Source organism: Pelodiscus sinensis, chromosome 7, assembly GCF_052426305.1.
Source record: "Pelodiscus sinensis isolate ZL-2025 chromosome 7, ASM5242630v1, whole genome shotgun sequence".
NCBI classification, from domain to species: domain Eukaryota; kingdom Metazoa; phylum Chordata; order Testudines; family Trionychidae; genus Pelodiscus; species Pelodiscus sinensis.
Window position 1 is genome coordinate 66077099 of NC_143058.1, and position 18795 is coordinate 66095893.

At 47.0% G+C, this 18795-nt stretch overlaps 1 protein-coding gene across 1 annotated transcript in view; it reads right to left on the reverse strand.

The window, feature by feature from the left end:
• Window positions 1–7326: 7326 nt before the first annotated feature.
• Window positions 7327–18795, reverse strand: part of TWIST2 (twist family bHLH transcription factor 2) — a 37154-nt gene continuing 25685 nt past the window's right edge. Inside the window, exon 2 of the mRNA XM_006123667.5 lies at window positions 7327–8006. The gene's annotated coding sequence lies outside the window, so the exon portion shown is untranslated. The remainder of the gene's footprint in view (window positions 8007–18795) is intronic.

Sequence of the window (18795 nt, forward strand, 5' to 3'; positions counted from 1 at the left end):
TGAGTTGAAGGTTGCTATCACATCCCCCCTTGCGCTTCTCTTCTGCAGACTAAATACGCTCAAATCCCTCAGCCTCTCCTCGTAGGTCGTGTGCTCCAGTCCCTCATCAGTTTGGTTGCCCTCCGCTGGACCCTCTCCAGTGCGTCCACACCCTTTCTATACTTGGGGGGAGGGCAGAACTGGACACAATACTCCAGATGTGGCCTCACCAATGCCCAATAAAAGGGAATAATCACTTTCCTCGATCTGCTGGCAGTGCTCTTCCTAATGCAGCCCAACATGCCATTAGTTGCATCTTAAACTGGACCGGTTCTTCAGATAATTAAGCAAACAAATCGGAGTGATTGCAAACTGCAGGTAACCGATGAGCTCATTGTTTCTGTTACTGGGAGAGCGAAAGCAAACCTTCAGCCCCTTGAAACACCCAGATTTAGTACCTCACATATTTCGTGAGTTGTCTGGTTGTCAGGGCCCAAAGACTGATTTATAATTGTAACGTTTTTTAAATGTTGGCCATCAAAAAGACTTGTCTTGAAGGCATGAATTGTCTTTTTGAGGGTTTTTTAAGAGTCTGACTGACAAATGTGGGTGCTGATCTGTTCAAATCTGGTGGCACCCAGAGTAAGACCTTTAAAAAGCTCATGTCTGCTCTCAGTCTTGTAACACTGCTACCAAAGCTGAGCTGATAGAACTTCATTTAAATATGAATGGAGCACTAATCTTACTTTTTAGCTGAATTATTTCTTGCAAAGTTTCCCTTGAAACTGACAGCGTACTTTGCAAATATTTAAAGTGACAGGAGAGTCCTGGAAAAAGATTTAGACGTCGCTTTCACTCCAAGGCTCTGAAATACTACAGGAAATCATAAAAGGGCTTAGTGCACTTTACTATATTCAAAACAAATTCTGGGACTACGAGGTGGAGGCGGAAAGGGCATGGAAACCACAAACAGTGGAAAGACATGGCTGAAAACCGGCCTGAGGTGGAGTGTTTGCATTACAATTCTGAACAAGCAGTTGGTGCAATATGCAGTTTTCTCCTTTCACTCGGCTGGCAGGACAGCTGTCTCCTGCTGTGCTATAAGGTAGGAGAAAGGGTTGCGGATGTGCGATTACATGGCAGCTCTTCCCACCTTGTGAGGACTGCAAGCGTAAACCATAAAGCGTGTTCTGGTCCAGAGTAGGGGCTTGTGATAGTTTCACAGCTCAGCATACTTCACTTCTCCTCAGGCTTTCCGTACCCGCTGGTAGGATTTTTCTTTCAGGGAGTGGCTGACTGACTCAAAATGACTTGTTTTACAGTAGTCGTCTCTGAGCATTGTGCAGCCAGAGGTCAGTTCGCGTCGGCCGATTCTCCGCTGAGACGCATGGGTGTGACTCGCTGCTTATGTTGGCCAGTCCCATGGGTCGCTGAAAGCAATGACAACCTTTCACTGGCACGGGCTGCTCTGTATGATTCTCGGTCAAAACTCAAAATGACTGCTCTTGTTTGACACTTGGAAGAGCCACCGCCAAAGTTCAAGGAACTTGGGCCCAAATTTTCAAAACTGGAGACTGGGGGCCCTGATTTGGGGTATCCAAGGGGTGAAATACTGAGCTGGTGAAAATGTAAATAGGCCCTGGTGAGCAGAAAAACCTCTGTCACAGATTACTTGCTACTGGGCGGCCGTTTACCTCTACAGCCTGGTGCATTGCATTTCAGGGAAGGGAGTGGGGGGGAGGTAAACTGTGGCTCCCGCCTCTTCCTCCCCCCTCCCCCCCCCCAAGGATGACTTGTTAAGCATCACACATCTCTCTTGACACTCCTGCGGTTGGCAGGTCTGTTGTAGTAGCCTGCTTCTCTGGGAAAAGGGAAGGTACATTTGACCATGGGGGAGGACTGCATTACACTCTGACCTGTAGCCCAGGGGATATTCAGTGAGCCTCCAGCCAGGAGGCGAAGCACATTAGTCCCAGCTCCTATGATGATTGCATCTGTCCGCAAGGCTTCCTAAGTAAGGCCTTCACCCCGACGGAAGAGTCGGCGTTCCTTCCCCTGCTGCTATAGCTACGGAGAAGCCACAGGTTGTGTTCAGCAGCACTGGGACTAGAACCTGACTCTAACAAGACAGTCAGGTCTGGGCCTTGCTGTGTCACGTGGCTCTGAAGAAGGTGTGGGCCACGACATGTGCTTGGCTGAGTTCTGTGACACTCCTTCCCCTCCCTCCCGCTGGCTCACCGGTTTCTGTGTAAGCCACTGGCAAGGTGTATGACACTGTGATCCCTCTGGGGGCTTGTCCACATCCCGTTCCTAGAGAACTTTGGCTCCCGCATGGCTAGGGCAACTTTGGCTCTGGGCAACTAGGGTGGTCTCAGCAGAGCAAGGGTTGACATTTATAAGTGTCTTATTGTGCACTCCCTCCCCTCTGTCAAAACTCAGGCTGGAAGGTGGTTGGAAGAGAAAGTATGTGGGGGGGGAGGGGCATGTTTTCTTTGGTTTAGTGCTGAGAACTTGAATCTGAAAACTTTTTCCTTTTGAAATCAGGCTTTGGTTGGCCTTTGCCAGAGCAAGATTTGTGTAAAAACTCAGTACATCTTTGCGTAAATGCAGCATTTGATTCAAGGTTACTTCACTGGTTTTTAGGCACAGAGCTCGTGACAGTGCGAGTTGAATGTTTTCTGTGGTGTTGCACTTGTGAGCAACCCGTGTGGCTATAATATGTAGACAGTCGCTGGAGAGAGAGAGAGAGAGAGATCTATATGTGTGTGGTGGCTTGAAAGACTCACTATTGAAACAAATGACAGGACTATGTAGCACTTTAAAGACTAACAAGATGGTTTATTAGGTGATGAGCTTTTCGTCTATTACAAAGATAGCCTCCCCAAGTATCACTCCTATTGTCATTACCTCACAAACTTACCTTTCCCCATCACCCCCACTCTGTTCTAAAATTTGATTTGTCAATTTCACATGCGTTCATTTTTTTTATTGTATCACTTTGGTATATATGGTTGTGCTGATTTTCTTCCACATATTGATCTGAGGAAGTGGGTCTGGCCCACGAAAGCTCATCACCTAATAAACCATCTTGTTAGTCTTTAAAGTGCTACATAGTCTTGTTTTTTGTTTCAGCTAGACCAGACTAACACGGCTGCATCTCTATCACAATTGAAACAAATGATTGTGTTGTGGCTTAGCTGTAATGTGCATTATGGGAAATGGAGTTGACTCCATGTTGTGATATAGATTTTGTCTTGAGCAAATCATTTAGGCTGAGATTCTCAAAGGTATTCTGGCATCTAATTTGCACTGAAATACTTTCAAGGATCTGGATCTCAATCTCCTACTTTTGTTTCCATCTCACAGGGGCATCTGTGATGATAAATGTGACTCCTTTGTGATGAAACAGGCACGGTGGCAGTGGGCATCAAAAACAAATGGGAATTAAAAATGAACACACAACAGGTGAGTGGTTGGTTCTAGTGCATTATGACGCAACTCTTTTGTTGGTTCAGTATTTCACCTTGACTCTTGCTGCTTCTTGCTTGCATTTGATAGTTGGCAGTGGCTGAATGATTCACAAAGATAATCTTTAAAGACAAATGTAGCCTTTCTGATAGTCAAACTAGCTGCCTTTTGAAGGGTAACTTTCAAATGCGTTTGCTATTCAGAACTGTTTTGCGTGAACAAATTTCAGTTCACAAAGCAAGAGAATTTCTTGGAACGCTTGATATTCATGACTCAATATTGGAGGTATGTGATTGGTGACTTAAATCACATGGCATTCTTCTGTTTTCTCATGGGATGACCCAGGCAAAAACCAAGTTTTTTGTAATTTTGTTTCATCATTATATTTATTTAGTTTCATGATGAAATAAATATTGGCTACAGGCCCCACATTTGCTTTCCATGAATAGTAACGTGAATAAACATTCATGAAAAGTCCACACCGATGGATGTTTGAGTATTTATTCTCACCATTTGCCCAGATCGTTACAATCGATTTTTTTAAACTGCTATGTCCTACAAATGAGCTTGACTTCATTATTCTGTGTACTTGAGCAAAAACAAGGAGCCCAGAACATCAGGAAAAAAATAGCAAAGCCTGTTGCTGATCATTTGATTTTTAAAATCTTTTCCCACTGCAGAATACAGAATCGTCCATTCAGCTTCTGGGAGCCCTGGATTGGGCACTGTGTCCATGCGTAACTAGATAAAGTAACATTGGATGACAGTCTTAGCAGAGAGGACACGTTTGAAGCCATGCATCAGTGAAGCATTTAAGCACATGGTTAATCGCTACAATATGTGCTTACTTCTAACTGAAGTCAAGCATAAGCTTGGTTGTTTGGCTGACTCGTGGCCTGGATGTGCACAGAGAATGAATTACCAAGATGTGTTCCCCGAAGGTCAGGGTTCATGCATTTAGGAAAACCTGGCTGCTTAGCTGTGCCCTGCTGTGTTTTCCTCAGAGAAGGCTCACAGTTTATCTAGCCATGCCCGGCTCATCAAAGCTCAGGCTGACGTTTTGCTTCATTAAGATTTGGGCTCAACTTATCTTTGCGCATCATTAGCAGAGCAGTTGTGAAAGGAAGGGCACCCATGGAGATGTGAATTGTGTGGGTTACAAGGACATTAAGACCAAACACACCCACTGAAAATCTGCCCACTTCACTGTTGCATGATCTTTCTTAAATACATCTTAGTGAATTGTACCAGACACTCAGCTGGAGATGTGGTTTACTTTTAGGGCAAGAAAGACTTTTTAATAGTTTTAATTTGTTTTATTCCATGCGCCTGGAAACATTTAGGATGACACTTTTAAAACCTACCAAGAAAATAATGCATTTGATGCACGTGTGTGTTTTCCACCCAGTGTGCTGAAACACTTCCCTGTGAAGCAAGTTTAAGTGGACTCATTTTGTTTCTGCTTTAAATACTTTTCAATATCACAGAATTATAGTAGAATATCCCTTTCTGACTTTTCAGGGGCACTCTGTATTCTGTTTCCAACACAGTCTGTTTGCTCTTTGCAAAGATGAATTGATACTTTGCCTTTATTAGAGACCCTCCAATCTAAAATTCCCTCAAGCACCTGTGTTGTTTCCAGATGCTTCGATCCAGATGCTCTCAAATAGGCACAGTCAATGGGGGACATGGTTAATTTAGCACAGAGAGGGCATAAAACCAGTCACTTCTGATGAATACTCCTGGTTTTCAATTGAAGGTGAGCATTTCTTAATGGCATTCCAATTAGGGACTGTTTGTTCTTAAGCACATTATTTATGGCCTGGAATTTGGATCCTTTGCTTCAGAGTCTCTAGCACCAACATGTTTTGCGGACAGTCTTTGAGTGATGTTGACAAGGCAGCCTGTCCCTGGTCAGGTAGCTCTATCTAAGGTCTGTTGTTTATGTTGGTGTTGAAGTGAGTGGGAAGACTGAGTGGGTAAGCAATGCTAGCAACCCCTCTCCCCCCTTTCCAAGTCACACCTCTTTGGTTCCTCAAGGTTCTAGCTTAGTAGTCTTGAGCTAAACAGGAGCCCTGAGAAGGAGAATGGCCCAGTGGTTAGGGCACTGATCTAGGAGCTGGATTCAAGTCACTGCTCTATCCCTGACTTCCTGTGGAACCTTGGGCAAGTCATTTAGCCTGCACATGCCTCAGTTTCTGTAAAATGGGATAATTACTTTGCTACCTTGCAGGGGTTTGCATTTAAAGATTGTAAATGCCAAGAGACTATCATGATGCAGGCCCCCTGAGTAGATAACACAAATTGGGCTAGAAAGGCGCTAGTGTTGGGATAGGATATATGGATGGAGGGATGATCATTCCGAAGCCAAACTCGGTGACTTGGCTGTAATTTCCCTACGTACCTTTTTATTTTATAGCTAGGTGTTCAGTAGAGCTGGCTGAAATTTGATGAAAAATCTTTTATTTAGCAACGCAACAAAATTTTTGAGAAAATTTTGCAGCATTTTTCAATTTTTAACAGTTTGGAATGATTATTTTTATTTTTTTAAATGAAATTCAGCCTGATAGAGGGGAAAAAATAGGGGTTTTTTGCCCCTTTTTATCATTTCATGTAGAGAAAAAAGTCTAAGAGAAAGAGAGTGGGGGTTTTTTGTCCACCCAATTGAATTGAAACCCAACTTGACAGAGAATTCTGAAAAAAAAAATTTTTTTAAAGGGACAACTCTGGCAAAAAGTAATTAAATTTGTTTTATTTTTTGTGAAATAAACTTTTTTTATACCAGCTTGAAGTGTAATAATGAGGACCAACATGACACCTGATAATAGAGGCTAATAGTTACTTTGGAATTTTTGGAGCTGCCTGTTTTCTTTTTCTGTGTGCTGGGTGCGCATATAGTAATTTAGGGTCTCAATATGACTTTTGCAAAGGCCATTAGCTACTGTGAGCTGATACCGATTTGGATACTTTGCGACAGATTTGCTGACCCACGCCGCTATCAGAACAGCTTAGTTTTGGGAGCAGCCCTCTATCTGAAGCGTGCATATTTCGTGAAGATTTCAGAGGTCAGCTAGGTAGTCCATTGCTCTGGCAGTTATCAGACCAAGTTTACCTACTGATTTGTTTTGTGACCCTGGGCAATTCACTTCTCTGTGGTGTGTTCTGTTGTAATCTCTTTGGGTCAGGGACTTCCTCCCGCTATGTGCAGCCCCTAGCACAAAGGAGATTTGATCTAATGGGAACCTCTTGGTACTACCATCCTATATGTCATTCATAGTACTAAACGTGCTCATTCTTAGAGAAACACAAATAGTCCTGTGGCACCTTAGAGACTAACAAATATGATATTGTGAGCTTTCATGGGTAAAACCCACTTCTTCCAATGTTGTTCAACTCATTGTTTTTAAAGATACAGACTAACACAGCTGCCCCTCTGAGAATTCGCAGAGAAAGTAATTCACAATTCAGTGGCTTAATATTTTATTTAATAAAGTCTTTAACTTTTATTAAAGTTGCGCCAAAGATGTGATTTACTAGTGTAAACCCTGAAGAGGACACTCTAAAACTGATTTAAATTTGGCTTGTATCTATTCAGCTTCAGTCAGTGAATAACCAAGTGTAAGGCAGATTGAAATCAATTAAACATAGAAGGTTGCGCTGCTTTAATTGATTCCAAGATGGGAAGGCACCACTGAGATAATCTAATCTGACATGCATGAAACAAGACACAGAATTTCACCCTACTACTGCTGTAGTAAGTCCTATAATTTGTGAAACTGGTGTGGCAGTTTAAATGCAGAGAGGGTGAAAGTAAACAGATCAAGAATGGCATGTCCTTTTTGCTTAAGTGTTGAACTTTGAAATCACAAGCAAATCAAATCCCTCCAAAAGCTGTGGGACATCTTTATTTTTAGTGGCAAGAGAAGCAGTATACAGAGCGACATTGCAGTCTCTTAGCTCATTAAAAATATCTCAATAAATAAAACAAATAAGCAACATATACACTGGAACAGAAAATGGGGAAGAGCTTTAGCTGTAGCAAATCATGGAGCAAATGGAGGGGTGTCTGGAGAACAGAATGTGTAATCCAGACTGTACTTGACACAACTCATGCAGGATTTGGGGAGACCATCGTGTTGTTTTTTCTGAGCACCTTGGTCTAGTTCTGTTGTTACTGTACAAGAAAATCATTTTGAGTTAAAAATCTACATTAAAAAAAAATCCAGCAAAGGGAAGAGAGAAGTCCAACCCAAAGATTTCTCATAAATGTATTCCTGAATTAAGATGTTCAGAAAAAAAAAACCACACCTACAAACAGAGCCCCAAGGGCACTAAACAGTCAGTGTCGCTTGTTTCTCTCTTCTTGCCTTTTGGGTCAGTCTCTTGGGGAGAGATGTCAGCCCCTTTGCTTTGGCGCTGTGTTGCCCCTCAAAGTGCTCTGCAAGAGCCCAGAGCTAGGGAAGGCTAGAGGGGTCTTTTCGACCAGTTTACTTGAGGTTGTTGAGGTTTCAGAAGCTACAAACTTCTCAAGTCCACTTCAGTCTCAGACACTGGACAATCTAGAATAGAAGAAGGGGGGGGAAACATGTCAGCCTGGACATCTTCCTAAGCATGTTCTCTGATGAGCCCTTTTCTCCGACAAATCAAGGCAAAGATTCAGGAAAGCACTTGCTTAACGCAGAGCTGATGCCCAGGCGGTATTTACTCCCCTCTCCACCCATCCACAGTCTTTTGGGCCTCCGTGCATCTTAAGAACAAGTCCACTGATTTCTATGGAGGCTTACGGTTAAGTTCTGAGCAGAGCAGCTCCTGTCAACCTGCACACACGCCTTGGGAAGCAGTCTCCACGACAGAGGCTTCCAGAGTCCAGGGAGAAGAACATTAGGGTTAGTTGAGAATTGCTCACCTTCGTGAGGACCCACCCAAGACCTGACGCGGCAGAAATCGAGGCAGTAATGAATGGCGTAGTGAATGTCACTCCGACACCCCGCCCAGAGCCACCCAGCGACATGAAAGAACGGCTCTTTCAGCTAGCAAACGGCTGGCCTTGTGGCAAACACACACGTTTACTCCCCACCTTGGGGGGACAGCCGTTTGGGTGCACGCGTCAAGCTTTCATGCTTTTAAAAAAGCAGTCCACTGACTTTCTGCACCACAGCAGGCTGCCCATCTTAACCTGTTATTCTACAGCTTCTCCATAGTCTATTGTTATGAGGCAGTGCAAGGGTTAAATCCCAGAGGTGGGATCATGCAGCCTGCGCACCCCTGCAGGCAGCAAATGTCAGCAGGAATTTCCTGGGAGAATCCAAAGTGCCGGAACTGTGCAGCCTTTTACATCGTATCGCTAAGCTCGTTGTTTCGGTCCAGCTGTAGCACCTCAGCCTCACTCCCCAGCGCCATCCAACACACACGGTGCCCGGCATCTCCTAAACACCACCGAGGCTCTGGCACGACACCGGTTAGAGCTCCCCAAGGGGTCCTGAGTTCCTCTCGTGTAGGCACGACTGGGTCATGCCGCAAGACGGGGGGGGGGAGCCCCTCTCTGAGCGCAGGCTGCTTCCTGCGCAGGCAGAATAACGAACATGCTGCTGTTCGTTTGCCCAGCCCTGGCTTCTCAGACTAACAAGGCAAGCCCTGTAACCCACAGCTGCCCAAGGGACGGCCCATGTAATTTTTTGGCTTCCCATGGACGGTACAGTATCTCCCCTCCAAGGGCTGACTCAGCTCACATATCAAAAATGATATATAATTATTTCCTCTGTCTGAGGAAAGCTTCCATTTAGCCTTGTTTTTAAAGTTATTAATTATCTAATTACAGCCACATTCTGCAGTGGAGTCCAGGCCTTGACTGACTGCCCAGGGCCACTTAGAGCAGCTTACACGTTGGGTGAGCACTGAGAGAAGTGGCTTGGGGGGGTGGATGACAGGCAAGGCTTTCCTTTACTCTTGCATAGCTGCAGCCTCGTGGGTTGGGGGACGAGGGAATAGCGAAGCAGGGGAAGGAGAAAGATACCATGGGACAGCCCCTTGCAAATGTTAAATGCTGCCCTTCCTTAAATGTGTGTCATGTGCCCAGGGGGGATGCTGTAGCTGTTATGTAGCATCAGTAAGGTCTCAAAGTGCTTTCCAAAGGAAACTTACCATTCGCTTCATTTTACAGATGGGGAGACGGAGGCCCGGGGAGGGGAAGGTGGCAGGGGAGCCCACCGTCAGCTATATACTGGGGGTAAAGATGAAAGTTGTTCAGGCTGATGATAGGGGGGAATCCTGCCCTTTTGACTTATGAACCTCTCACTGCAGCTCCAACCACACACAAATGAGGTTGAAGGCTTTTTAGGTACAGGTTGAACCTCTCTAGTCCAGAGCTCTCTGGTCCAGAAACACCTGGGGCCGGCATGATCTTAATGAGCCGGATGTCCACTTCTCATGGGTGTGGCCAAGTTTCCCGTTGTCCCATAACGTTTGTTTGCAGCCACCAGTCCTGGCTCTGTGTTCTGTGCTGCTGTTTAGCTCTAATGTTCCCCTAAATGTCTCCTAACAGCCCAGTGAGCAGTGGAAGTGTTGGTCATGCTACTAAACAATATTGACCTCCCATGGTCTGATACATTCTCTGGGTCGGCACCGGTCAGGTCCCAAGGATGCCAGCCGAGAGAGGTTCAGCTTGTGCTTGGCTGACTCTTTTTTTTTTTTTTTTTTTTTAAATTCTCAATACTGCCCAGGACTGGGATGGCCAAGATGCAATGAGCCATTAGGAGTCATTAAAAAAGGGTTCGAGAATAAGACAGAGAATATCTTATTGCCTCTGTATAAAACCATGGGGCACCCACAGCTTGAATACTGCATACAGATGTGGTCGCCTCATCTCAAAAAAATATATTGGCATTGGGAAAGGTTGGGAAAAGGGCAACAAAAATGATGAGGGGTTTGGAACAGGTCCCATATGAAGAAAGATTAAAAAGACTTGGACTTTTCAGTTTAGGGAAGAGGAGACTAAGGGGGTGATATGAGAGAGGTCTATAAAATCATGACAGGTGTGGCAAAAGTGAATAAGGAAAAGTTATTTACTTATTCCCACAATATAAGAACTAGGGGTCACCAAATGAAATTAACAGGCAGCAGGTTTAAAACAAACAAAAGGAAGTTTTTCTTCACTCAGCGCAAGTCAACCTATGGAACTCCTTGCTAGAGGATGTGGTGAAGGCTAGAACTTTAACAGGGTTCAAAAAAGAGCTAGATAGATTCATGGAGGTTAGGTCCATCAATGGCTATTAGCCAGGATGGGTAGGAATGGTGTCCCTAGTCTCTGTTTGTCTGGAAGTGGGTGACAAGGGAGGATCACATAAGGATTACCTGTTGTGATCCCACCCTCTGGGACATCTGGTATTAGCCACTGTTGGCAGACAGGACACTGGGCTAGATGGACCTTTGGTCCGACCCAGTGTGGCCGTTCTTATGGGCCAGCCTCAGCTCTCAGGCCTGTTATGCAGGTGCGAGGTGGCCAGCAAGATGGACCTGCGCCCCAGTGAATTCTTGCAGTGCATAGGATAAATCTCCATTCCTCCTTGACCGCAAGCCACAGTGGGAAGATACGTAGAATGAGGCAATTCATCTGTGTGAGTAAATACCGAAGTTGCTACTGCGGCTCGAGCGATCTCTAAGTGCAAAGGCTGGATTCATGAACATAGAGGCGTTGAACGGAATTCAAAACCACGTGCAAGTCACACTAAAGAACTGTGGCTGCTTCCACCTTGGACTTGCCTTTTAAATTGATACGATACCTTCTTCCCCCATGGAAAAGGTTTAAAAAATGAGGTTTCCCCCAACCCCCTTTTTGTTGCGGGGACGGAGATGTTCTCCACAGGGAACACCGGGTCGGCATTAGCTTCCTGTTAATGCCGGCTGTGAAACTTTCCTGGGGGTCTAATTGCAAAGGGAGTGGGCTGCACCAGCATCTTTCAGAGGAACGGGGCAGTTCATGGCACAAGAGAGCATCAGGTCCAGGAGCCTATAGGAATACGAGACCAACAGAGTAAGCCCCGGTCGTGACCGGGCAGGACGCAGACTGAGATGATGTGTGACTGGGGGAGGCTCTCCAGCCTCACAGGGCATCCCTCGCTGCCGTCCTGTTCTGCATTGGCCCACGTCCCAACGGGCATGCAGCCCACGCCGCAGCTGGACTCTGCCCCCTCCTGCCTGCCTGCACGGGTACGGGGCATGCAGCTGGTAACTGTGCGGCGCTGTGGAGGCTGGGGCTGCCCAGGGCTTAGGCAGGATGGAGATCTAAGGGATAAGGGCAAAATCCCCCTTTAGGCTTTAAGCTCAGTTTCTGTGAACCGGTCTCCGCGGTCACCGTGCGTGCATAGCCTGTGTGCCTTGTGTTTTCGTGCCCGGCAGGTATCGGTGTGTTGCAGCCACCTCCTCTGGCCTGGAGCCCAGAGTGACACCAGCTTGGTCTCTGGAGGTTGCCAGTGCCTTACCTGTGGCTGGACAGCACATAAGTGGAGTGATGTACCCCAGGAGGGGCTTTCTGAGGCTAAGGCAGCGGTGGGCCACCCATGGCCTATTGGGGCCCTGCGTGTCGCCTGTTTGGTTACCAGCGCTCATGCGCAGGGCTGCCAAGTTCCCCTGGCTCTGGTCTGCGGTGTTTTTTTCCTGCTGGTGTCACTCAAGTGACATGCACGTAAAAGCCAGGCTACACGAAGTGAGGTGCATGCTGACTGCACACTGCGTTGACTGTGACAGCCGGGCGCTCCCTCTGCAGCCAATCACAGCGCTGCTGCGGTTCCATCGGCACCACCCACAAATTGCAGGCACGCTGGCGCCGTGAGCCACACTACCCGGCCCCGGGAGAGCGTCTCGGCTGCGGCAGTCTTGGGCTGGAGGAGCACCCCTCGTGCGGCCCACGCGCCCCTCACCGGGGAGAGGAAATATTTAACCCAGAGGCTGTTTGTCAAAACTCCTAGCCGCTCGGCTGCTGCCGCTCATGCTTTTACCTCAGGAAACCCCAGGGTCCGTCCTGGGGGGGGGGCGTTGCCGTGGCAACCAGCCATCCTGCGGTGGTGCTGGTTGCTGTCGCTGGGCCTGTCGCACAGAGCTGTAACAACAGCCACAGCAGGGTTGCGTAACCGTTTCCATCCCAACATGGTGCTTCCATCTGCCTATCACCGTCCCGTGAGACGCGCTCTCTGTGGCTAAATGTTCCATGCCCGAAGGTGATTGCTTTTTGTTTTGGGAGTCGGAGCCAAACCAGTCCAGCTGTGCCTGAGTGCGAGGGGCGTGGAAAGCGCCCTCTGTCCTCCAGCAGAGGGAATGTGTGGCACCCTTTTGGCTCGTGCTGTACCTGGGGTGATGCTGCCGGAGCCAGTCAAATGCTACTGCTCCTGTGAATTAGAAGGGCCATCTGGGGCTAGGGGAATGGGCTTCTAGCAGCCCTGGGGGACTGAGGAAGGGCGGCTGTTTGCATGCTAGCGTGAGTCTGTCTCCTGGGGCTTGGAGGCTCATTCCCTGCTGCCTTCCCTACAAGCCCGTCCCGCCTTCCTTGGTCACAGGGCGCCAGATAAGGGGAGCTCCGTAAGCCCATAGTCTCACTGAGGCATCTAAAGTTAGGCCATTGCTTGGGTGCCTGTCTGAGTCCAGATGTCAGTCTGCCTCCGGGGACTCCCTCCTTCCACCCTTGAAAAGGGCGTGCGAGTAACGCTACGGCAAATGGAGCTGTACGGGAAACACATTTTCCTTTTTGTTTTTTTGTGTTTGGCATGTTCCGTTTCCTCGCGGGATGGGGGAAGCCTTTCTCACCCAGCTCTGTGTAAAACGTTTAGATAGCTCCTGAGACAAACACACCAGATAGGTGTGGGCGCCCTGGGGGACGTACACACACCCCCTTCACGGGACGGCTCAGCGTTTGATGGCAGCCTGCCTGCAGCATGCTTTCAGAGTTTAAACAGTCGTGCTGGGGCTGTGTTCAGGTTGGCCTGGAAGAGCAGAGTTTCCTAATTCTCATGAGAGTCAAAGTAGGTAGCATATAACAAATCCACACACGCAAGGCAACAGACACGCTTGCTATGCAAATAACACGCATCTGAGGTCTAGAACCATTTGTCCTCCTGCTCCCACACCACAGACGTCAAAGGAAAACTCCCGTATCTCACAGCCTTTTAGCCCCACTGCAAGCCGGTCCCTGGAGCGCAATAGCAGACTGCACCCAGAAAAGGCAGTAGGTTACCTTAGGAGAAAACCAATGAGGACCAAATTCAGGGTCACTACCTTTAGGGTCCTAACACCTGGAGCGTTTCAACGAGAGAATGCCTGCTGCTTGGTAGCACTCTGGGTTACATGCAGCATGAGGGGGAATGAAAAGGAGCAAAAATCACATGTCTGACTTGTGTCCTTGCACATGTATACTTTGCAGGCAAACGATAATTTCGTGTATAGGCAACCTGACTGTGTTGTTTATATTACAGTTATATCCAGTTGTCCCATAGGCCCATCGCTCTAGGGAGACACTCCCCTATACCCGAAAGCTTAGCCTAGACAAAGGTGGAAGGGGAAATTGAGGCACAAAGGGATCACACAGCGGAGCCAGGAAAATAATTTGTGGCTTCAGTTCAGTAAAGTAGTTCACTTGGCCAAGAAGAGATAATGGAAGTCCCTAACACCTATATAGCATTGTCATCAGTAGAACGCAAAGCACTTTATGAAAGAAGTCAGTACCGTGATGCCCATTTTACAGATGAGGGAAGTGTGACTGGGAGGTGGAGACTAGCCCATGGTCTCCTCGCAAACTCATGACAGAGGAGGGCATAGACCCCAGATCTCCTGAATGATGGCTCGGTGCTCTTCCTACTAGGCTGTGCTGCCTCCCTGTTCATTGAGGCACAGTTATCCAATTTTTATGCCCTTTGTCCCTTACTCATTTGCCCACCTGTGAATTATGTTGCAGGGGCAATCTGGACACGTGTATTGCAAAACATGGCCCTCGCAGGATAGAAAGTAGCTCGGTGGCAAGTCCTGAAACTGAGCCATTTGCTCTGCATCTGCGTAAATGCCCTGGGTTTGCCTGCGAGGGAGTGTGGAAAGGAATTCAGGTAATCACAAAAATGGGGAGAAAAGAGGCCACATCAGATCCAATGCTGTGAGCAAGGATAGACTGAAAACAGACACTCCTTGCTCATGTTTTTTGCCTCCCCCGGTACGAACTCTTATCAACTGTCCGCTACTGAAGTCTGGCAGATAGAAGGAGCAAGCCACAATTACGTGCCTCTTGCATCTGGGAACCCATTAAACAGCATATCCCTTCCGGCCTCTTAGTCCTGAATAGCGACCCCTTCGTGCCCACCAAGTTGCCCCCTGCTCCCTTGTCTTCTCCAAACTTTCTTTGCAGACCAGAGTAAATCCTACAACCGTAATTTACCTCAGGCTTTCCCATCTTGGAGGATTTGAGGGGCAACGGAACAGCTCCTCAGCTCCCCTGCAGGGCTTGCTCATACCTCACTGCCCTGGATAAACAGTAGTGACAAATAGCCCTTTTAAAACCCCAACGCCTCTGCCTGTGGAAAAATTATGCTTCCCTTTCTCCCTCAGCCCACCACACGTCTCTGGGCAAGGACTTGTGGCCGCACTTCGGGGAGACAGCCACACTTAGGAGAGTCAACCTTAGCCAGAAAGGGCACCTTGAGCCAATTTTGGTTTTGCTGGGTCTTTCAGCAATGAGCATTCCCATGCCCCCTTCTCCAGGCTCTCTTGCGGCCCTTCTTGCTGTGCTTTTTCTGCCTCTCCCCAGTCTTTTCAAGTTGTGTAAGTCTGATTGGCCTTTGCACCCCTCTTGCCATGTAAAGAGGGCAGAAATGACTCTGAGACTGGCTTTGATGTTCCTTTACGGGAGCCTGTGAATCCTATTAGAGACTGTGACAGACCCAGGGCAGCTGGCTACAATAGTCTGGTGGAGGGCAGACATGCCAGGAGCTGGGTGAATGCTTTTCTGTTTCCTGAGCAAACTGCCAGAGTGGCCATGTAATCAAGGCAGGTGGGCACCTGAGGCTCATTTAGAGTTTGCCTGAAGCAGCAGGCTAATCAGACACCTGCAGCCAGTTAAGGCCTGCTGGGTTACTTTGAAAGGCTTCCCCTCAAGTCGTGCGCGGGGGGGGGGGATATTGCTGGAAAAGGAGTGTTTGTGCTGAAGCAGGAAAGATTCGCTCAGGTACCAGGAAGAAGGTAAAGGGGAGCATTTGGGGAAGTAGCTGCTGCATTGGGCTGAAGGTAAAACCTTGTCTGTTGCTGGTACCTAGGGTCCCTGGGCTGGAACCCAGAGGAGGGAGTGGGCATGGATTCCCCTCAACCCTCTCCACACCACTAAAAAGTCTGAGCCTGGAACGGGCGGCCAGGTTTCACTCAGACTTCGCCAGTGTTGTAAGCGGCTCTGTAAGCCTGGACCCTGGCCTCTAGAAAAGACAAGAGGCAGGATGGAGGGTCCCAGCAAGCCTCTGGGGCAAACAAAAACCACGTAAAAGCGCAGGATCCCCAGGGCATGGCCGGAGCTTTGTCATGCCACACTGAGCCAAATGTCAACAGTCACCCAGGGCAAAAGCCACCAGGCCTCCCTCCCTCCCCTCTATCCCCTGCCCCGCTCTACTTCGAATCAAGCACACTGAATAGTGTCCTACACTAGCTGTGTCTGTTTTTCAGCCATCCCCAGAGACGGACCCTTGATATGTTTACTCCAAGGCACTGCCTGGCCTAATGGGTATAGGGAGTGAGAGCCTTTTGCTTTAAATGGAAAGAGAAATGAACAGAGGATTCTTCAGCCCCTCCCCCCATCTCTGCTCACATAGGATGGAGGGGGGGGAGGAGGGTGCTGAGGACAAAGAGAAAACATTTTAGTGGGATCCTCTTGTTAAAATATTGGCAACACATCACTGAAAACAGGGCTAGAAATTGCCGAAAGCCAGAAACTGCTCATGGGAAGCTAGAGCAGGAAAAAGCAGCAGGGCTGTTCAGATGGTCTTCTAGGGTCTGGAATTTGCTCTCCAGCTGTACCCACCCACCTTGGTCTTGAGCAGCATTCCTCAGCACCAAATCTGCTGGCTACAGAAACTGCTGGCAAGGCGACAGGCCACAGATAGAGAGCGTCAGCCACTCCCTGAGGTGCACAAGGTTGGAATAAGAAGCTTCTCTGCAGCTCTTCCTTTTTGTCCCTTTTTTCCTTTTTTCTTCCATTCTCTCCCTCCCCCCCCCCCCCCCCCAACCCAACTAACAGCAACTTGGCCCTGGCTTTGTGACATTGTCCACAGATGGGTGAATAAGGCTTTGTAATATTGGTGGTGTGTGGGGGTGAAAGAGGTAGACAACTAGATTGCAATTTTGAGTAGCTTCAGTAAAGTGTGTAAATGAGAGCAATAAGACGGAGCGGGAGAGAGCGAGGATGGAATACATACACACACTCATGTTCGTGCATAGTTAAGGAATGACACTGACATTAACAAGACGTGTGCCAAACATGAGCTCAGTCATTTTGCTTATATGTTGCATCCCTCCCTCCCTCCCTCCCTCCCTGTCCTTTCCGTTATCTGCTTTTATTTCCCCATGACTCCTGCTTCAATGTAGGATCAGGGCAGTAGACCAAAGTCAATCTGGGGACTGGCACCTGCCTTATTTCTTCCTGAATTGTGCCCATGGCATTTTGTGGACTTAAAACCATGAGAATTAATAGTCATTCATGGCACTGGCACTCCATCAATTGATCTAATATTTTTTTTAACCCAGTTAAACAAATCCTCTGGCACAGGTCGGCTGTGTGAATTACTTCCTGTTATTTGGGTTAAACTTGCTGCTTATTAAGTTCATTGGGTGACCCTTGGATCTTGTGTTGAGTGAAGGGGTAAATACTTCCTTATTCACTTTCTTCACACCATAATTCTATAGGCCTCTATTGTATCCCCCTTTACTCGTCTGTTTTCTGAGATGAACGCGCCCGGTCTTTTTAATCTCTCTTCCTACAGAAGCTGTTACATGGCTCTAATTTTTGTTGCTCTCCTTTGAACTATTTCCAATTTTTCTTTTTTTGAGATGGGGCAACCAGATCTGCACCCAGTATTCAAGCTGTGGGTGTGCCATGGATTTATATAGTGGCATTTCTGTCTTAAATACCCTTTTCCTAAGGCTTCCTAATATTCGGGTAGCTTTTTTTGACTGCTGCTGCCTGGCAGTGGAGGCCCAATATACCCTTTAGGACGGAGTCCACATCACCACACATGCAATTACACTCGTGCCATCCCTACTTTTATTTGCATATTGTATTAAAATGCATGCATGTGACCTAATCTTCTGACCATGCTTGTGTGATTGGAACCATCGCTTGTAAGAAATGTTTTTAAATGTGTGCAACAGCATGGTCTATAGCTGTAATAAGGCAATAGACCGATTACATTGTATAACCAGGAAGTAAACTCATCCTGGGGATCCTGCTACTTATGAAACATTTGATCTTTATTCTTGTGGCTTCTGGTGTCACTATTCCACCTTTATAAAGTTATATAAATAACAGTAACCACCATCCACATGCTGGAGAACTTGGAAAGAGAATTTTCCAAGGGTTCATAAGCAATTATTTTAAGGTTTTTTTTTTTTTTTTTGTTAAGTTGTGTGTTGTGATTGGCTGGCTTTCCTACAGTTTTTTTTTTCCTCCTGTTGAGCTGTAAACAGAGAGGGCTAGAATGGGCAATTGGAAAGAAAGCAGGAAGACTAACCATATCGCCTGATAATATTTTGAAAAATAAACATCTAACTTCAGATTCTCATGACAGCCCTTTCCTGCATGTGCCACCCCTGAGATCTTTGTATTTTAAAAAAAAAATCAAAGATAGCATGTAGAGTTTGACAAAAAAAATTGCCAAAACCAGTGATTTCTTGGACACTAAAAATAGGATGAAAAATAGTGAACTTAGCTTCCCTTCTATTGATAAGTTTTTCTTAAATCTCCCTTGCAGCAAGCTAAGTACTGGAATAGGTTCCTGAAGAAATCACTGTCACTGAAGGTTTTAAAGAACAGGTTGGACAAACAGCTGTCAAAGATGTGTAGGAATACATAATAATTATTTGAGTGGAGGCTGCTGTACTATATGACCTATCAAGGTCACTCACATTTCTACATTTCTGTGCCAAACCCATCCTATTCTCATGACAATCCTAAGGCATTTACTTTGCCCTAGACAGGGACACTGAATTTCATGAGAGCACCAGAGAGTCACTATGCTATACCCTCATTGCTGTCTAGTGGCCCTCTGTGAATGCCGGGTGTTAAAAGGCTCATGTTGTGGGTTTGTTTTTTGAAGAATAAACTCAGTTGATGACTTC